Source organism: Cricetulus griseus, chromosome 5 (assembly GCF_003668045.3).
Source record: "Cricetulus griseus strain 17A/GY chromosome 5, alternate assembly CriGri-PICRH-1.0, whole genome shotgun sequence".
Classification (NCBI taxonomy): Eukaryota; Metazoa; Chordata; class Mammalia; order Rodentia; family Cricetidae; genus Cricetulus; species Cricetulus griseus.
In genome coordinates, this window is record NC_048598.1 from 11,664,431 (window position 1) to 11,682,670 (window position 18,240).

The 18,240-nt window shown below is 48.0% G+C and overlaps 1 protein-coding gene across 2 annotated transcripts in view; it reads right to left on the bottom strand.

Moving 5' to 3' along the window:
• The window catches only part of Susd4 (sushi domain containing 4), a 111,513-nt gene extending 93,578 nt beyond the window's left edge, over nt 1–17,935 (bottom strand). Inside the window, exon 1 of one of the 2 annotated variants that reach the window (XM_035445671.1) lies at nt 17,886–17,935. The gene's annotated coding sequence lies outside the window, so the exon portion shown is untranslated. Of the gene's footprint in view, nt 1–4,560; nt 4,668–17,885 lie in introns of those variants that run through there. The other variant, XM_035445673.1, reaches the window with a different exon arrangement.
• Nucleotides 17,936–18,240: the final 305 nt, after the last annotated feature.

Below are 18,240 nucleotides of genomic sequence, written 5' to 3' on the forward strand. Positions count from 1 at the left end.
AGGAAGGGCAGAAGAGAGCAATACCCTACCCTCATGGCAGATGGGGTGCAGAGAAGTCAAGTCCTGTTAAGCCTGAGAAAGAAAAGAGCTCACAAGACCCACCGCTCACTCAGATCTGCTGTTCACACGTCTTCCGAGGTGACATTTACCAGGATAATTTCAGTGGCGTGGTGGGGGTGGAACCAGATTGCTGTGGGTTGAGCAGTTAAGTTGAGGATGAGGGAAGAAACTAAATGTGAACTGTATCTCCAGGAATTCCCCCCCGGGGGGGGGGTAAAAAGCCAAGATCAAAAGGGGACTCAGTGAGAAGAGGGACTAGCAGGCAGTGATGGGGTGGGGATAGAAGGCGTCGTTATCCCGGCCAACCACCGCCCCTCCAGCCTGCCAGGTCCCGAAAACTCTGCCGTCTTTCCATGGTGTGATCCCTCCCAGAGCTAGAGTGAGACTCCTGAGAACAGGGTACCACACCTGCTACTCACTAGGATCTCAAAACTATGAAATCTGTAACTCCCGAAGTCCACGGCCTGCCTTCGGAGTCTATGATGACTCAGTCACAGAGACTGCATGAAGCTTACGAGGCCTCCCGAGATGGGTGGGGAGTCAGGTAACGTGAATTGGTCAAGCTCCGTGGATGATGCATCAGAGACCCTGCGAGATGCAGAAGCCTGGCACCCATTGCGTTCCAAAAATGGGCCAACCCCAAGGCCTGCCCATTACAAGTGTCCTCACTTGTCATCGTAAGGACACTTGCAGCAGTCCTGAGGGAGGCAGATGGCAATCTGTTCAGTCAACAGAGCTGAGACTCTCTTTCCCCCAGCCCCCCTCTGACAGCTGCCCTTGAAGCTGTCTCTCGTTATTCTCCCCCCACAAGAGGTTGCTGAAAAGAGAGTATCATCATCTTGCTCAAATTGCCGTCTTTGAAGTTGACTACACACACCCGAATCCTTGAAGAGTTTCTGGCTTGTGCTGCAGGCCTTTGGGTTTGTCTATACCCTAAGAACAGACCTGATGTTGTCACGAAGCAAGAAACACCTCTGCCTGAGAACCAGGGAGTTACAGCCTGGTTGTCACTTCTCCCCTCAGCATTGCTCAGCCCTTGTGCCCTGTCTCCTAGAACAGAAATCTAGGTTCTGGCTTCTCTGACCCTCTGGTGGGTCAAAGGGACCAACCCTTGTAATACCTGACCAGCTGAGGGCTCTGCTTGAAGGGCAGACCCAGATGGGCATCCACACGGCAGCTGTGGTTAAAAACCAGTCGCCTCATGTTTTAAAAGGTGATTCAAGAAATATTTCATGAGAGCCACATCATTGTCATAGGTAAGGAAGGGCCACACTGTCCTTTAGATTCCTGGTATTTGGAGGTGGCTTCCTTCCACAGGTCATGATATCAAACCTGCTGCGGCCATTGGAAGAGGACGAGGTAGGGATATTAAGTCCTCACAAGAGGGGCATGTGGCCCTTAGTCCTGTGACCTCAGAGGTAGGGACGTTAGAGAGAATGCTCCAGCAGGCACCCAGTGAGAAAGAACACCAGGCTGCCAGCACCCTGGAGGAACAATCCTTCATTCCCCATTGTTTGAGAAATATAATAATGGCCCCGGCAGAACTGGCTTCTAAGAAAAGACAGAGTCATCACACACCAGCCTGTGCTTTACACATATTCTTTTTAGTATGGTTGCATGTGGATGCTACTTGCTCTAGGACAGGCAATGATGGCTCTTAGAACAGTGACCCTGATAGCTCGAACACGCACATCTGATACAAAAAGTCCTAAAGCCCCTCATTTTAATGTGTGAACTGCAACAGTCTGGTGCTGCTTGCTGTTGTATCTATAAATTTCTTTACAAAGCCCAAAGGTAAGGAGTGTCACAGAAGTACTGAGTGGGCCTTCCTGGGATTCCTGCCTCTGGGCATGTCTGTCATCCTGTCTGTCCTATTGCAAGGAACCCAAAAAACTGCAGAGCCAGATGCCTGTCTGGGTACTTGGCAGGCCACAGGCACTGCTGCAATTAGCAGGCTGGTTCATGATTCAGCGTGAGGTGCAGGCAGCCTCCACCAGAGCATAGCGGACAGTTTAAAAATAGCAGAGCTGAGCTGATCTTGCCAGCCCAGGCTATGGGAGAAGTACGGCAGCTGCTGCAGGCAGAACCTGAAGCATCCCACCACCCCTCTCGTTCCCTTTCCAGATGTGCCTCCCAGCTGGGTGGGGAGTAGCAGGGAGTCAATTCCCATAAACTCCCCATGCAGAACAGAAGACACAAGTCGGGAGGCCCTGGTTTACAGACAAGGCACTGAACCATTCACAGGTCCAGGCTGACTTTAAAACAGGGATGGACACCTCTCCCCCTTGTCCTGGACACAAAAGGACTACAGGGCAGCTTTGCCTGCAGGTGGCACTCTCAATTCAATAAGGGCAACACCAAAGAGCAGTTTCAGCTACCTGCCAATGCACACATAACATCTGTCCCTTGTTCCATCCTCACTACCCTCCTTTTAGCACAGTCAAATTGCTTCCCGGGGTCCTGGAGTCAGATTTAAAAAGCAGCTCAGGAGAACTCGTCTGCTGATCATGTCGGGAGTGAATGAGACTCACGCCAGTGCAGAGGAGGGCAGCTAGCACTAATGAGCTTTGTACGTCTATCTCCTTCCCTTCCACAGCTCTTCAGAGTCATGGCTGAGGTCTGCCCAGTGGATTGAAGCCTCAGGGAGAACATGACCTACCACAGAAGGACCTCAGAGTCCTCCTGTCAGCCTGGTTTTCACTTTGGTCATGTTCTCTGGGTCATCGTATTTTCTAGATGAAACTGCAATGTCTTCAAGGCTGCTGCTTTCTTTAAAGATGTCCTTTCTACCCAATAACCCAAGAGGCGATTTAAAATAATGGAGAGCTTTGCCATTTTTCTGAGGATACGGTATCGAATACATGTCACTTGTCCCCAAATTAATCTGCAAAATTAACTAAATGATTCTAAAATTTATCCAGAAGAATAATTTCCTGGGACTGAGACCATTTGGGAAAAACCAAAGAGTAATGAGTGGGGATTTGTTCTATCAGATTTTAAAGGATACAGCAGTAAAATAGGAGGGTACTGGCAAACGAGGAGACAACAAATCAATGGTATAATAGAAGGCCCAGAGCCTTCCCAAATATCTACACAATGTCAGTGTGCTGTGGAGATGCTATTTCAAAACAGTGGGAGAGGATGGGCGATTCGGTAAGTACTGTTTCCATAACTAGCCAGCTATTTAGATAACAATAAACAATAAACTCCTCCCAGGACACACACAGGAACTCCCAGACTGCCTACACATTTCAATGGAGAAACTATAGGTGGATATTTAATTAACCTTGGGTTGTCGACAGGAATAATGCTGGTGAAACTTTCGTCAACATGACCAAAGACAGACAACACCCCAGGGAGTGGACGTCTGAAAACAGTCTTTTCTAAGTCACGAGAAAAGGTATCAGTAGAAAAGCTGACAAAGGGGTAAGAGCAAAGATGCTCAGCAGTTAAGAGTGATTGTTGAGCAATCAGGAAGACCAGGGTTCAGATCCCAGCATCCACAGAACAAGCCAGAGAGCCCATGAATGTCCCACACTCTAAATCTGATGCCCTCTTCTGGCCACTGTAAACATACACCCTCATGTGAAAACACACACACACACACACACACACACACACACACACACACACACACACTTTTCTTTTAAGAAAAAAAATGGGCAAAGAAGAGGAACCAATAGACATACAGAGACATCCTGGGTTCCAGTTACCAACCTTCCTTCAAGTTCACAGACATTATCCTCTATCTCTGAATACAGGGATTGGCACAGGCTACTCTCTTCACTAGGAACACCCTCTCCTTGATCTCCCCCAGTTTAAATCCATCTACGTGAAGCTAATGTCCCCAAGAAAGCCCTTGAATGCTCTTGAAATGCAGACCCCTCTCCTCTCCGAGAAACATGCTCACCCACTGAGCATTCTTCCTCCATGGCACTGTGAGTTTCTAAGCACACGTTTGTTTCTCTGCTTAGCAGGCTGCTTGTCTCCCTTCCTCACAAACTACCTCTGTTTTACTAGCCACACATTCAGTACAGTACAATGGTTAAATAAATTAGGGAATTGTAAAATCAAATAGTTTCTCTAGGTTTAAACGGTGTTATATGGTGACAAAAACATGATATATTGTTAAGTACCAAGGCAGGTGGCAACATAACATATATGTACAACTTCGGGGAGAAAAATATATAATAAAAGTATAAATCACGGTCTAGCCAAATCCAGGTGGGATTTGTCCTTTTAATTTTGTTTTTATCAAACATGTTCTGAAACATCCCAATAAGAAATACACACACGGACTCAGGGTGGGGGTGTGGTTAAATTTCCTCTCTAACTGTCAAGTCCATGCGTGGCTGTTGTAGGAACCTCGGCGGCTTCCTTCCACATACTCTCACTGACCCTTCTCCACTCCCTGGGTTTGAGTCTCGCCCTGAGAAAGGGAGCACAGCCCATTCCACACGACAACCTCCCCCTAGCCCCACTAAGGCCCATGTTTCCCACCTTCAGAAAATCAGAGCCAAATGTCTGAGCTTAGACTCCTCGAGACAGTCAGGACGGAACGTGGGTCATGGTTTTCCTCACAGTTGCACTGCATCAGAACTGTCGTCTGAAAGAATACATGAGGTCAGCTTGACCGCCCAGGAAAACGGAGAGCAATCATGAACCAGCTAAAGCCTCAACAGCAAAAATCATTTTTCCGCAACTTCAAAGACACGGGGGTGCTTTATGAGTGGGGCAGAAACACTGTGAGATGAGCAAGAGCTAGGGAGGCAGGAGCGAGAGGACTGCCACGGAGGGCTGGAAATGGAACCCCTTACCTCAAGGGAGGTTCTCAGGCAATTGAAAGACAACTGTGGAGAGTGCCCACTGTTCCACAGGGTGAGGGTAGGCAGGTGATGCACTTTGCTGGGGACCTCCTTTCATGGGAACCAAACCTGCTTGATTGTCTCTAAGGGAACAAGTCTGCACACACTGAAAGAGTCGCTCACAAACGGTTCCTCTCCGAGGACAAAGCTTAGCATGGGCTGGGCAGGTTCAGTCCGTCCCACTCACAGTCAAACTCCAATGCCATCAATATTCTCACCCACGCCTTCCCCTCTCCAGACCCCGTGGCCTAACTTTAACCAAGATGGACCATGCCAGAACATCAAAGGCTGGTGTGTTTTTCCTAAGGATAACTTGGCCAGCCTACCATCCAGGAGGCTGCATGAACTGAGAGGCCAGAAAACTACTTCCTTGAATCAGTCTGGACAGTTTCCAAGTTCAGAATGTCTTGCCCTCTTTCTAACTTCCAACGCTAGGAGTTGGGAAGTTCAAAGCAAAACCGATTCTGTGGGGAACAACAGTTCAGTTCCTGTTGGCTGTCTTCCCCCGCTCCTTTGTAACTCATCTCTTCCTGCTCTCCTCCTCTACAGTGCATTCCTCTTACTTAAGGGAAACAGAAAGTTAATATGAGTAATTGGTCATTAAATCCACACAGACACAACTCGGTGAGAAAACCATAATTGGACGCTGTGGTACGCCAAGCAGGCCACATGTGGAAGTGGCACTCGAGAAACAATCATGAAATCGCTGTTCCCACAGTCACCGAGGAGCTCTAACACACAGTCATCCATGCAGCCCCTGCACTGCAGAGGGCTACCAGGGGCCGCTCCTCCACGGCTCTCTTGTCCTATGCTAGTCTGGCTCCTCACTAAGCTCCAGGCAACCCCTTGGTTTCCCGTAGTGTAGGTGGAGGCAGAACAGGTTCAAGGACACAAACAAGTTCACGTGCCTACTTGGAGAAGGAGCTGGGATTTGAACCCAGGACCCTGACTCTCCCACAGCACCCTGGGGGTATCCATGCAAGCTTCCCTTGAGATGACTCTAAATCCTCACTTATAACCCACCTTCACCCTTTCCATCCTTCCTTGGAAAGTGCTGGAGGGAACTTTTGCCTCCAAATCAAAACAAAACGCTTTAGAGCCAACTCACCTCCTAACATAAGCTCCGTGCCTCACTTCTTAATTACAGTTAATGACCCCACTTCTGAGCACCCTACACAAGACACCCTGGGCTCTGGCTGCTGAACTGGTCATCACCTCTCTTCCCTTCCTTGTAACTCTTCCTAATGTACATGCCTCAGCACCCTCAGGGATTCTTTCCCGCAAGACCTCCTCCTTCTCCCCTGCAAGACCTCGTCCAGGGTACCTGCCTCCATGACCCTGCTCTAGCCTGTCCTCCTCATGGATGCAGCCACCCAGGCTGCTCACCCTCCCGTCTGGACAATCTAGTTAGCTAATCCTTTGACAATGGAGCTACCGTGGTTAGGAGCATCCTGCTCTCTACTCTCCAAACACCAACATGTACTTGCTCCCAATTCACCTCCCTTGGTCTACTCATAACTCAAATGTGTCCCCGAGGCATAAACCCATCCCCCACACTGAGGGCCACAGCTTTATACCATTGCTCCAGCATGGCCCTCATCCCAAAGCCTCAGCAGCTCACCAACAGGCCCTGGAGGAGTTTGTAAGAAGGAATTGGTTTTTAGAGATTAGGAAATAAGAATTCCTATTTATGCGACTGGAGAGATGGCTCAGGGGTTAAGAGCACTGGCTGCTCTTCCAGAGGACCTGGGTTCAATTCTCAGCACCCCATGGCAGCTCACAACTGTCTGTAACTCCAGTTCTAGGAGATGCGACAGCCAATACCCTCCTCTGGTTTCAGTGGGCACTGCACAGACATACAGGCAGACACTAATAATAAAAAAATTTCAAAAGAGAAATCCTACCTATGATTTCTTTTTTTTTTCTTGAGATTTGGGGTTAACCCCCTCTGGGCTGGGGTTGAAAGTGCACTGAGGAAAAAGAGGCCTATGGAGGAAAAGCAAAGCCAACCCTGCTGACATGGAGGCTCAGCTCTCGTGGCTGGGAGCCCCTGGAGGAGGTGAGGCAAACCATGAACAGCCATGAACTCTAGGGACATATCTTGGACTGGGCCCCAGCATCCCCGCCTCCTGATTCCTTCCAAGTAACTACATCCCAGCTTCCCCATCTGACAATGGCAATGACAGCTGGCTCTCAAGGTCTGATGAGATTAAATGAGTGAATGGAGCAAATAAATTAAACCAGCAGCCAGCTGTTCCCAAACATACTTGAGACAGCTACTTCCCCTTCACTCTAACAAAAGAACTGAGGCCATCGACTTAAAAAGAAAGAAAGGTTTATTTTGGTTTATGGTTTCAGAAGTTTGGTCCATGCTCAGCTGGCTCTCTTGCTTTGGGGCTGTGGTGAGGCACACATCACGCTGGCTGAATATGTGGAAAAGTGAAGCTGCCCACCTCATGGAAGTCAGAAAACAAAATAAGAGAGGAGAGAGCACGGGTGTTCCTCATCACGGGCACATCAGTGACCTAACTTCCTCCCCTCCACAGGCTAGCAACTAAGCCTGTCATATCCAGGCCCTTTGGAGACTCTGGTCCACAGCATGATTAGAACGAGTCTTTCCCTGCCAGTGAGCATGACCCAGGTTTGGCCCAGCAGCACTCCTGCTCATAGTCTGTGCTCTGAAGCTGCCAGTCTATATCCCCGCTGTTGAAACTCAACCAATTTCTCATGGCCTAACCTCAAAGTCACCTCTGTCACAAACCGTTCCCTCTTCAAACAAGTCAGAGCCCATCTCTTCCACTCCTGAACCGTACAACACTTAGACAATGTTCCCAGCATCTTCTGTCTCCATTCCTTCCTGGATAAATATCCCAACCCCCAGCTGGCCTATCTAAGAGACCTGGACTCTGGCATACTACCCTCACACAGTAAATTCTCAGTGATTCCAACATGAACCTAGAGAAGAAGTAACCAAGCAACTATTTCATATTTCTGTGATGTCTTGCCTGGCAGAAGCATTTTTAACACATGTGAAGACAACCTCTACTAGACAAGAGGTGGCTGCTTTTGATAACACATGCTGGTATCCATGGCCCAGACTCATGGGAGGCTGGTTCTGGGACCATTCCCCACCTAGACAGCAAAATCTGTGGATGCTCAAGTTACTTGTGAAAACTAGCATAGTATTTGCACTCAGCCTATAGATATTCTCCTGTATACTTTAAATCATCTCTGCATTACTAGAAATACCTAATGCAGTTCAAATGCTATGCAAATAGCTGTCACATTGTGTTGTTCAGGGGCTGCTGACGAGAAAAAAAAAACATATACAATGCTCAGTTGAGATACATTTTCCCCAAATATTTTCAATCACCAATTGATTGAATCCATAGGTGTGGCACTCATGGAAACAGAGGACTAATTATAAATGAAGCTTCCAAAACTCTCACCTTATATTGTAAGGTTTTAATCAAGACAAGAGTCGTTTATCCACTTTTTAACATGAATCTTAAATATTGAGTTGATGTTCTCAGTTAATCATTAACTTCTTCAGTCTCATCTTGCTTCTGGGTTGACTTTGATGTTTCCAACAGAGCACTGGGAAAAAACGTCTGCTCTTGAGTGTGAAGGACCCAGTACAAAGGCTTCCTCATTACACCTGCCCCCAAGTATCCATGAGTCTGGTCAGAGAAACCAGTGTGCACAATACCGTAGCACAAATAATAAAAACCCAGAGACATATATTGGGGTTCAAGCTGAAGATCAGAAAAGCAAAGCAGCCAAACCACCAGAGAGTTCTTCTCTACCAAGGCTGGGATGATTCTGTCTTCAACATGGCTGGAAACTAATTGCCGAAGACTGAATGTCAGCTCTGAGACCCCGTTCCTGTCTTATATACCTCCCCAGTGCTGGGATTAAAGCTGTGCACCACCACTGCTTGGCGTCTCTGGCTGTGGCTAACTTTGCTTTTCTGATCTCCAGGTCAGCTTTCTTAGATCATAACAATCTATCACCACACCATACCATGGGCTGCTACCCATCCCAGCCCACCTGTTGGGCCTCTATTCCCCAGAGTACAAGAACGCCACTGAGATCTGGAGCCAACAGGTGTAAATTCCTTAAATCACAATGTTTAAGCTATTTTTTTCTGCAAAGGCATCCAGAACCCACTAAGATTGGCTTAGAATCAGGCTTTTAAAACTGGACTTGTACACAAGCAGCCAGTTTGTCCAGTCAACGGCCTTTGGACATCATACACTCAAACCCTCCCACCCCTCCCCCCGCACTATAGAAAATAACTAGCCAGGAAGAAAACTGGCCATCTAGGAAGAGGCATGATGGCTGCCTCCGTGGGTGAAAAAGAGTCCTGAAGTCCACTCAACAAGCAGCTTCCCCTCTCACTGGCTGTAAATTCCTACAACGAACCAATTGGGGAGGTGGGACTGGGCTCCTGACATCCCGGCTAATCATCTCAAGGTAAACTTCCTTGTCTTCTTAAAAGCTGAGGTGGAGAGGATGTGGAGAAAGGGAACACTCCTCCACTGCTGGTGGGAGTGCCAACTTGTACAGCCACTTTGGAAATCTGTATGGCGACTCCTCAGGAAAATGGGAATGAGTCTACCACAAGATCCAGCAATTCCACTCTTAGGCATATACCCAAAAGAAGCACATTCATACAACAAGGACATCTGTTCAAGCATGTTCATAGCAGCACTATTTGTAATAGCCAGACACTGGAAGCAGCCTAGATGCCCCTCAACTGAAGAATGGATAGAGAAAATATGGTAATTTACACAATGGAGTACTACTCAGCAGAAAAAAACAATGGAATCTTGAAATTCACAGGCAAATGGATGGAACTAGAAGAAACCATTTCTGAGTGAGGTAACCCAATCACAAAAAGACAAACATGGTATGTACTCACTCATATGTGGATTTTAAACATAGAGTAAAGGATTACCAGACTACAATCCACACTGCCAGAGAAGCTAGTAAACAAGGAGGACACTAAGAGAGACATACATGGTCCCCTGGAGAAGGGGAAAGGGTCAAGATCCCCTGAGCAAATTGGGAAAATGGGAAGAGGGGGGAGGGAGCTAGGAGAATGAGAAGGGGAGAAGAGGAGGGGTGCAGAGGACATGAGGGAGCAGAAAAGTTGAGTCAGGGGAAGAATAGAAGATAACAAGAATGGAGATACCATAATAGAGGGAGACATTTTAGGTTTACAGAGAAATCAGGCACTAGGGAAATGTCTGGAGATCTACAAAGATGACACCAGCTAACAATCTAAGCAACAGAGGAGAGGCTACCTTAAATGTCCTCCCCTGATAATGAGATTGATGACTGACTTATATGCCACCCGATAGCCCTCATCCAGCAGCTGGTGGAAGTAGAAGCAGACACCCACAACTAATCACTGAACTGAACTGGAATCAAGATGCAGAGAAGGATGAGTGAAGAGCAAAGGGGTCCAGACCAGGCTGGTGAAACCCACAGAGACAACTGACCTGAACATCAGGGAGCTCTTGCTCCCCAGACTGATAGCTGGGATACCAGCATGGGACTGATCCAGACCCCAGGAACATGGGTTTCAGTGAGGAAACCTCGGAAATCTACAGGACCTCCTGTAGTAGTTCAGTACTTACCCTTAGTATAGGTGTGGACCTTGGGAGCCCAATCCACATAGAGTAATACTCCCTGAGCCAAGACACCCAGGGTTGGGGGGGAGATATGTGATAGGTAGGGTTTTAGTTGGAGGGGATGGTAGGGGAGGAAGGAGGGGGGAGAAGGGAACTGGGATTGTCATGTAAAACAATCTTGTTTCTAATTCAAATAAAAAAAATCTGCAACAACAACAACAAAAAGCCGAGGTCACAGCATTGCCTTCCAGGCACACCTGGCAGTAAATCCTGGCTCTGAGTCACTAACTTCATCCACTGTGTTGTTGGAGATGGAGCCACCAGTGGTACCCTTGGCAATGCCTGGAAGGGCCGGTCACACCAACCAGCCTTGGAAGGCAGAAGTATACTGGCATTACTCAGCAAAGCACAACACCCATGTGTCCTCTAGAAATAGGAGGGACCTTCCAAAGCCAGAAAGGGGTTGTGAATTTGAGGGAAAGCGTATTTATTGGCTCCCACGCATGTGGAACGCATTATCCAGGCGATGGGGTCATATAGACAAGCTGTCCAGCCCTCACAGAGTTCCTGTTCCTGGCCCTAAAAGGAAGCTCCTCCTGTGTTGTTCCCCTGTTGTCTGAAGGAAGAGGAAGAAGCCGCAATTGAGAGAGGTCATGAGGATCCCAGTGGCGACTCTACCACTCACTAAGCAGCCATGATGCCACACCCCACCCTGCTCTCAAGACTCTCTTCCTCACCAGCATCATCCGACTATGGAGGCTTTAATGCTTCAAACCCAGAAAGCCTGGACTGAGAGGACCACAGATGTCCATGGTAGAGACTGGTTAGGAAAACAAACAAACAACAACAACAACAACAAAAAAAAAAACCAGGCAAATCTAACTTTCTTCGTATTCAATGAAACCATCAGTTTATAGCACTGGGAACGGCAGCATAATCATAGTTATAAACCTGTAATGCTTCAATATGTCATCACAGCATGCTGAATTACAGAGATAGTGGAGACAAAAGTGTCGCTTTTGCCTGTTTATTGGAATATTTCTCATACTGTCCACATTTTCAAAGAAAAAAGTATGAAGATGAATATTTTCCACTAGGTGTTTTCTATCAACTCAGGATTCAGGAACCTGCCCATCATTCATCTCCGACTCCCGCACCCTCCTCTGACAGTGCCTTGCACACAGGCTCAGGAAGGTTTGTAGACTGCTGCACCTGTTCTAGACCTACCTACTCCATTAATGTTTACAGAGACGCTGCTTGATAGCAGAGGAGGTTTCTGAACTGCAGTTCTCACCACTGCCACGGTGGGTTTCTCACCATCTGCCTTCTGGCTGGACCCTCTTCTCCCAGGAGAGCCCAAACCTATAGTACGCTAAAGGTAGTTAAGTACCAAACCTCTAGAGAAATCACTTCTCGGTGCCTTAAAGAATGTTCCCTTCTCAGCATGATGTCTCTCTCTGAACCGTGGCCACACTTTCCCTCTAAACGGTTTGTTCTAAGCTATGGAATTTTAAAGCCCCCTTTTCACTAATGAGCCCACAGGAGGTCTACTGAAAGCTACAAACCGACCCTGTTCAAAGAGGGGCGCACACTGATGTTCCCACCTGGCCATGATGGCCTTAGGGCTGGCTTACAGCCTGCAAAGACTGGTCTGTGGTGAGGCTATGAGTGTGTGGGGTGTGCCAGCAGAGAGGTGCAGGCAGGAGAGCTAGACCACACTGGACTCAACCACCATTCCCTCCAACTGTCTTCATGAGGCCCTTTGCTGACACAGGGCGGCCAGTCTCACCCAGGTACCTTACAGAGCACTGCATGCAACCTAGTCACAAAAATCACTCAGATGCCCCCTTTTCTCTTAAGTTGTAGGTATCACAGGGGCAGGGGAGGGAGCAGAAGAGGAGTAAGAGGGGAAGCCGGAGAAAACACAAGGGAGTGTTTTGACTAGAAACAAGAAAATGCCTCACAGAAGATAAATGCAAAATGACTTAAAAATCCAATGAGAGGCGGTCTCGTGCTACTCTAGCTATTAACCATCACTTCTCCTCAGGCTGAGTCCTCGTGATAATTCAATATTTACCTGACCTAAACCAGGGGTGGGCCCCCTTCGTGGCCTGGGGAGCCACTTGCAATTGACTTTCAGTGGCTAGCAGCTGTAATCAAATAATGTGAGTGTCTAGCAGTAGGTTGATTGGGTTAAAGCAAACGCTGTGGCCCTGTAATTTAGGAAACTGCCAATTTGAGCTTCCACACCTTCTCTGGACCCAACAGTCGTCAGTGTTCACATGCAGAGCTGATCTCGGGAAATGTTTGATGAATGACTTAGTGACGCATGGACAGGTCAGTGAATGTCACATAGCTTCCACCCACCTCCACCCCCACATACTCACACACTCAAACACACACACTCACACACTCACACACACACACACTCACTCACACTCACTCACACACACTCACACACACTCACTCACACACACACTCACACACACTCACACTCACACACTCTCACACACACACTCACACACTCACACACACACTCTCACACACTCACACACACTCACACACTCACTCACACACACACACTCTCACACACACTCACACACTCACACACACTCACTCACACACACTCACACACTCTCTCACACACTCACACACTCACACACTCTCACACACACACTCACACACTCACTCACACACACTCTCACACACACACACTCACACACACACTCACACACACTCACACACACACACTCACACACACTCACACTCTCACACACACACTCTCACACACACACACACTCACTCACACACACTCTCTCACACACAAACACACACACACTCACACACACACAGCTTCAGGTGACTACACCTCTGTTCATATTGACCCTCCTTCCCCGAGTAACTACTGCACTTCTGTCAGGACAAAGCTGGCACCGTCTATCTCCCGGAAGCTATCCTGGATTCCCCTCTGTTGGGATGAGAGCCATCATAGTGGCTTTCTAACAGAATTAATATTTTCCTTCCTTGGGAGTCTGCTCAGAAGTGAAACACATCCTCTGAATTCAGAGTGAGTGTCTCAGCCTTCACTTTTGGCCACGTCTGGAGATAGAACCCTTACAAAACAATTAAGGTTAAATGAAACCATAAAATCAGGACCCAAACCTGACAGGACTGGGTCCTTGTTAGATGGGGCACCGAGTGAGGTTTCTCTCCTGCACTCCCTGCACTGCCCTGCACACACTCCAGGGAAAGGCCATGGTGAGAGGTAGCTGTCTACAAGCTGAGAAGGGAACCCTTACCTAAACTTCCAGCCTCCAGAATGGCAAGACAATAAATGCCTGTTGTTTCCACTAAGCAGACGTCAGTAGCTCGACAATGATTGCCTGTGCTGGTTTAGTATAGCACACAGAAACGAGTCCCTTAAGGACCAGTGTTTATCTTGTTTGTAGTATTAGTCTCAGTACCTACTGCAGTCCTTACATATAGTAAATGCTCAGTAAGTTCTTGTTGAGGAAATGGAGGAACAGATGAAGATTGAAAAACTAAAAACAAAAACAAAAAACCTCTCATTTTTGCACTCTTGTGAACACAACCCATGCTTCTACCCTCATCAACATAAACAAAAACTCAATGACCCACAGGGCTGTCACTCCAATCGAGTAGTGAAACTGCAGTCCAGCCGAGCATCAACCCTCTTACCGTTCTTTCTACCCATCCCGGTATCTGTTGTTGCTGCCTGACTTAGACGTTGGAAATGAGACTGGGAAGGGATGTTTCTGCAGATAAGGTTCTTGCTGTACAAGATGGTGACCTGAGTTCACATAAGGTGGAAAAGGAGAACTACCTCCACAAATGCATCTTCTATTCCACGTGTGTGCCATGGCATGCATGCTCCCCGCCACACACACACACACACACACACACACACACACACACACACACAAATAATATTTTAAGTGTTTCTTTCTGTTTGATTCTTCCTGTTTTATTCCTACAGCAGCAAGCTCTGCAGAGCCCTTTCAGGCTATTGGAATGCCAGTGTCGTACCTTGAGAGATAAACCATAGCAAAGTCAAGTGCCTGCCCTCCAGGAACACGTAACCCCTCTGTGGAGCCTGACAGCAGGGCTTGCTCTCCCAGTCATTCCCGTGTGTGTTGGTCCGTAGGATACATTAAAATTATATGGTCCAGGAAAATGAAGACAAACCAGTTACAGATCTACCTCTAAAGAGCTTAATGATGAAGGTAACGAAGCCATTACTTCAACTACTACGTCACAGGCACTCTTCCGGGCACCTTCTATATTAAGTCATTTAACCTTCATTAACAGTGATGTGGCTGGGTGCTACCATTTCATGTTATAGATAAAGAGCTGAGACAGAGACAAGTCAGTTGCTCTGTGAAGCAATTAAACAGTTGAGCGGGGATTCTACCTTATGGTGGAAGAATGTCTGCCCTCAGGGCTCTTGTTCTTAGTGACTTTTTCAAGCTGCCTGTCTTAGTCACTTTTCTATGGCTGTGATAAGACACCATGACCAAGGCAACTTATAGAGAAAAGAGTTTATTGGGGCTTACAGTTTCAGAGGGTTAGAGTCCATGACCATCATGACAGGGGCCATGGAATCAGGCATGCATGGCACTAGAACAGTAGCTAAGAGATCACATCTTGAGGTACAGCCAGGAGGCAGAGAAAACTAACTCAAAATGGCACCGTCTTTAAAAACCACAAAGCCCCACCCCGTGACACACCTCCTCCAACTAGGCCACACCTCCTAATCCTCTTCAAACAGTTCCACGGGTTGAGAACAAAGTATTCAAATATAAGTGTCTATAGAAGCCGTTCTCATCCAAATCACCCCACTGCCCACAGAAGATGAGGACCTTGCTTCAACCTCATGGTTGTGACCATCTTACTTTAAGAAAACTGATTTACTTTGACCCACAGACAGTACTGGGGGCAATCATTTCAATGTAAATTCAAGGAGCAATAGAAATGGGCTTGGTACAATCTTGTGTATTGCCATGGAAGTTAGCTCATGCCGTATCACTGAGAACATGACCCAGTTTAGCAACATTGACACAGCAGGCACCACAGGAAATGCCAAGTATTAGAAGGCCAAGGCATGTAGGAGGTGAGAGGCCTGCAAACCATGGAGAGCAGCAAAGGCAGAAACTAGTAGCTGGCTCAGCTTTTGATTAGAGTCCCTGGTACCCACGCTGCATGGAAGGCCCTGAGAAAGGCCAATTTTAACAGCGGCAGCAACAACAGGCTCAGAGGAACCTGCCCTTGAGTGTGGCTACAGCCAAGGTGCAAAGGCAGCTGCAGTGGAGACAGGGAAGTCTCTGGAGCTCCTGAATATCAAGGTCTTCCTTCAGCTGGAGCACAATGAGGGCATGAGCTCTGGGTACTCATTTCCATGTAAATGACAACAGCAGCAGCAGATTTCCAGCAAAGCCATTCTCAAGGGGATGGATAAATGCTCAATACCACATAAAACCACACAAGGCCCTCTGCTAGCAATTCAAAGCCTAAGGATCAGCTTGTATTTGAAAGAGCCCTTTCTCAAATCAGACCGGAGCATTCTGTGAGCCCTGTCATGGTCAAGGTCTGAGGGGCAGGGCAGAAGCTACAGCAAGGTACCCTCAGCTGTCCTGAAGGACTTTGAGATCAAAATGCAGAAGCTTTCTTGTCATTCATGAGGGTCTAGGAATCCCACGATTGGCCACCAGCCTACAGATGGCCCATAGCTACATCCCATTTGCCAAACTACAAGGAAGAATCCCAGCACTTACAGACAGACAGCATGTAGCTGGAGGTGAGAGAAGGCATTTTTGAACAAATGTAAGTACAGGGACTCTGTGGTGTGTCCATCCTGCAGCCGACAGGCTGCGTTCAACTGAGGATGGCCATGAATGTAACCCAACACAAAATCACAGACTTGCCATTATGAGATATTTTTACAGTTGTTATTTGCACCAAAATCCACCTGGTTCATGAGTTTGAACTTTGCCAATGACATCATGTCGAACTATCAGACAGTTGGGCCGGTTTGTGTTAGATACAAAGGCAAAATTGCAGCTCATCCCAGCATCCGAGCTAAGTCTGCAGAGGCTGAACCCTATGGCACCCCACAAGCTTCCACAACAGAAGGACCATGCTGGCTAACAGGGAGGCGGAGCAAGAGACACACAGAGTAAGTCCCTTCCTCAGGAACCTTTGTAGCACCTGTGATGACTTGCTTGCCTACCTCACATGCTTAGTTTCTCTTTTTCTGGGGCTTCTGTCAGCACACAAAAAAAGCCGACTGGGCTTGGGCCAACAGCTATTGAGAAATTCCTTTAGCAGTACAAGGACCTTCTCCATCTCGAGATGTGACTGTTCTCTGAACGCGCCGGCAGCAGGGACCCAGCACAGACTGGCACATCCCATTTTGCAGCAAAACAGCTCCTCCAGCTGCCTCACCTCATGTCCACACAAAAATGAGCTGCCATTGGCATCAGGATTCACTGGGATTTTCTATTATACAGAGCATCCTTGCTGGCCTTTCCCATTTGCAATGGACAGGTGTTCCTTCCAGACATCCAGGCAGTCATCACTGTTTCATGTTCATTGAAAGCCTTCGGGCACTGTTCCCTCACACCTTCTTCCCGTCCCACAACCCTGCACCTGATGCTTACACCCTCGCCAGGGTCCTTGGTTTGCACAGAAAGACACAAAAGCACAGGAAGCTAACGTGACTTCCTTCAAAGGCAGCAGGATGGTGACGGGGTGTGGGGGTGACAGAGGGCTTAGTCTTTAACAGCCCACCTCTGCAGAGTAGCAGACAGCTGGCTGTGTCCCTGGAGAACTCAAGGACGGGGGTCCCAGCAGGATGCGCAGGAAGGACTGCCATCCATCCGTAGCACAGCGCCCACAGAAAACCTCAGACCTGGGAGGAAGGGATGGCTACAAGGGCGGGGCGCCCTGCCACCGTCCTACACTCAGGTACACAGGGAGGGAAGCATCTGAAGATGCTCACAGACACATGGTGGCCCTGATGAACCTAACCCTCTTAGCCTTCTCCTCACACCAAAGACTGGAAGTTGTTCTGAGTGCTCGTTTGCGCTCAAACATCTCCTCGTCGATTCTCCGGTCCCTTTATTATTTTAAGTTGCAACCAAAGCCTCCTAAGAAGTGACTTACAGGAGGAAGCAATTATTTTGACTCCATGTCAAAATAATTGTGTGTGTGTGTGTGTGTGTGTGTGTGTGTGTGTGTGTGTGTGTGTGTGTGTGTGTGTTGGGGCGGGAGTGGGGTGGGGTATGTGGCTGGGATTGCTCACCTCCTTACATCTCTGGGAAATGAGACGAACAGACAGAAAGAGACGAACAGAACAGAAAGGAAGTGGGGCTTCACTATAATCCCCCAGGCCCCGCCCTCCAGTGACTCACTTCCTCCAGGTAGTTTCCACTTCCCAAAGGCTCCACAAGCTCACACAGCAGCACCAGGCTAGGAGCCGTGGGTGTGCTGGTTAGTTTTCTATCAACCCTACACCACCTAGAGTTACCTGAAAGGAAGGAACCTCACTTGAGAAAATGCCTTCATCCAGCAGTTAGACATTTCTTATTTAGGGGTTGACGGGGGAGGGCCCAGCCCTTGTGGGCAGTGTCCTCCCTGGGCTGGTGGTCCTGGGTTCT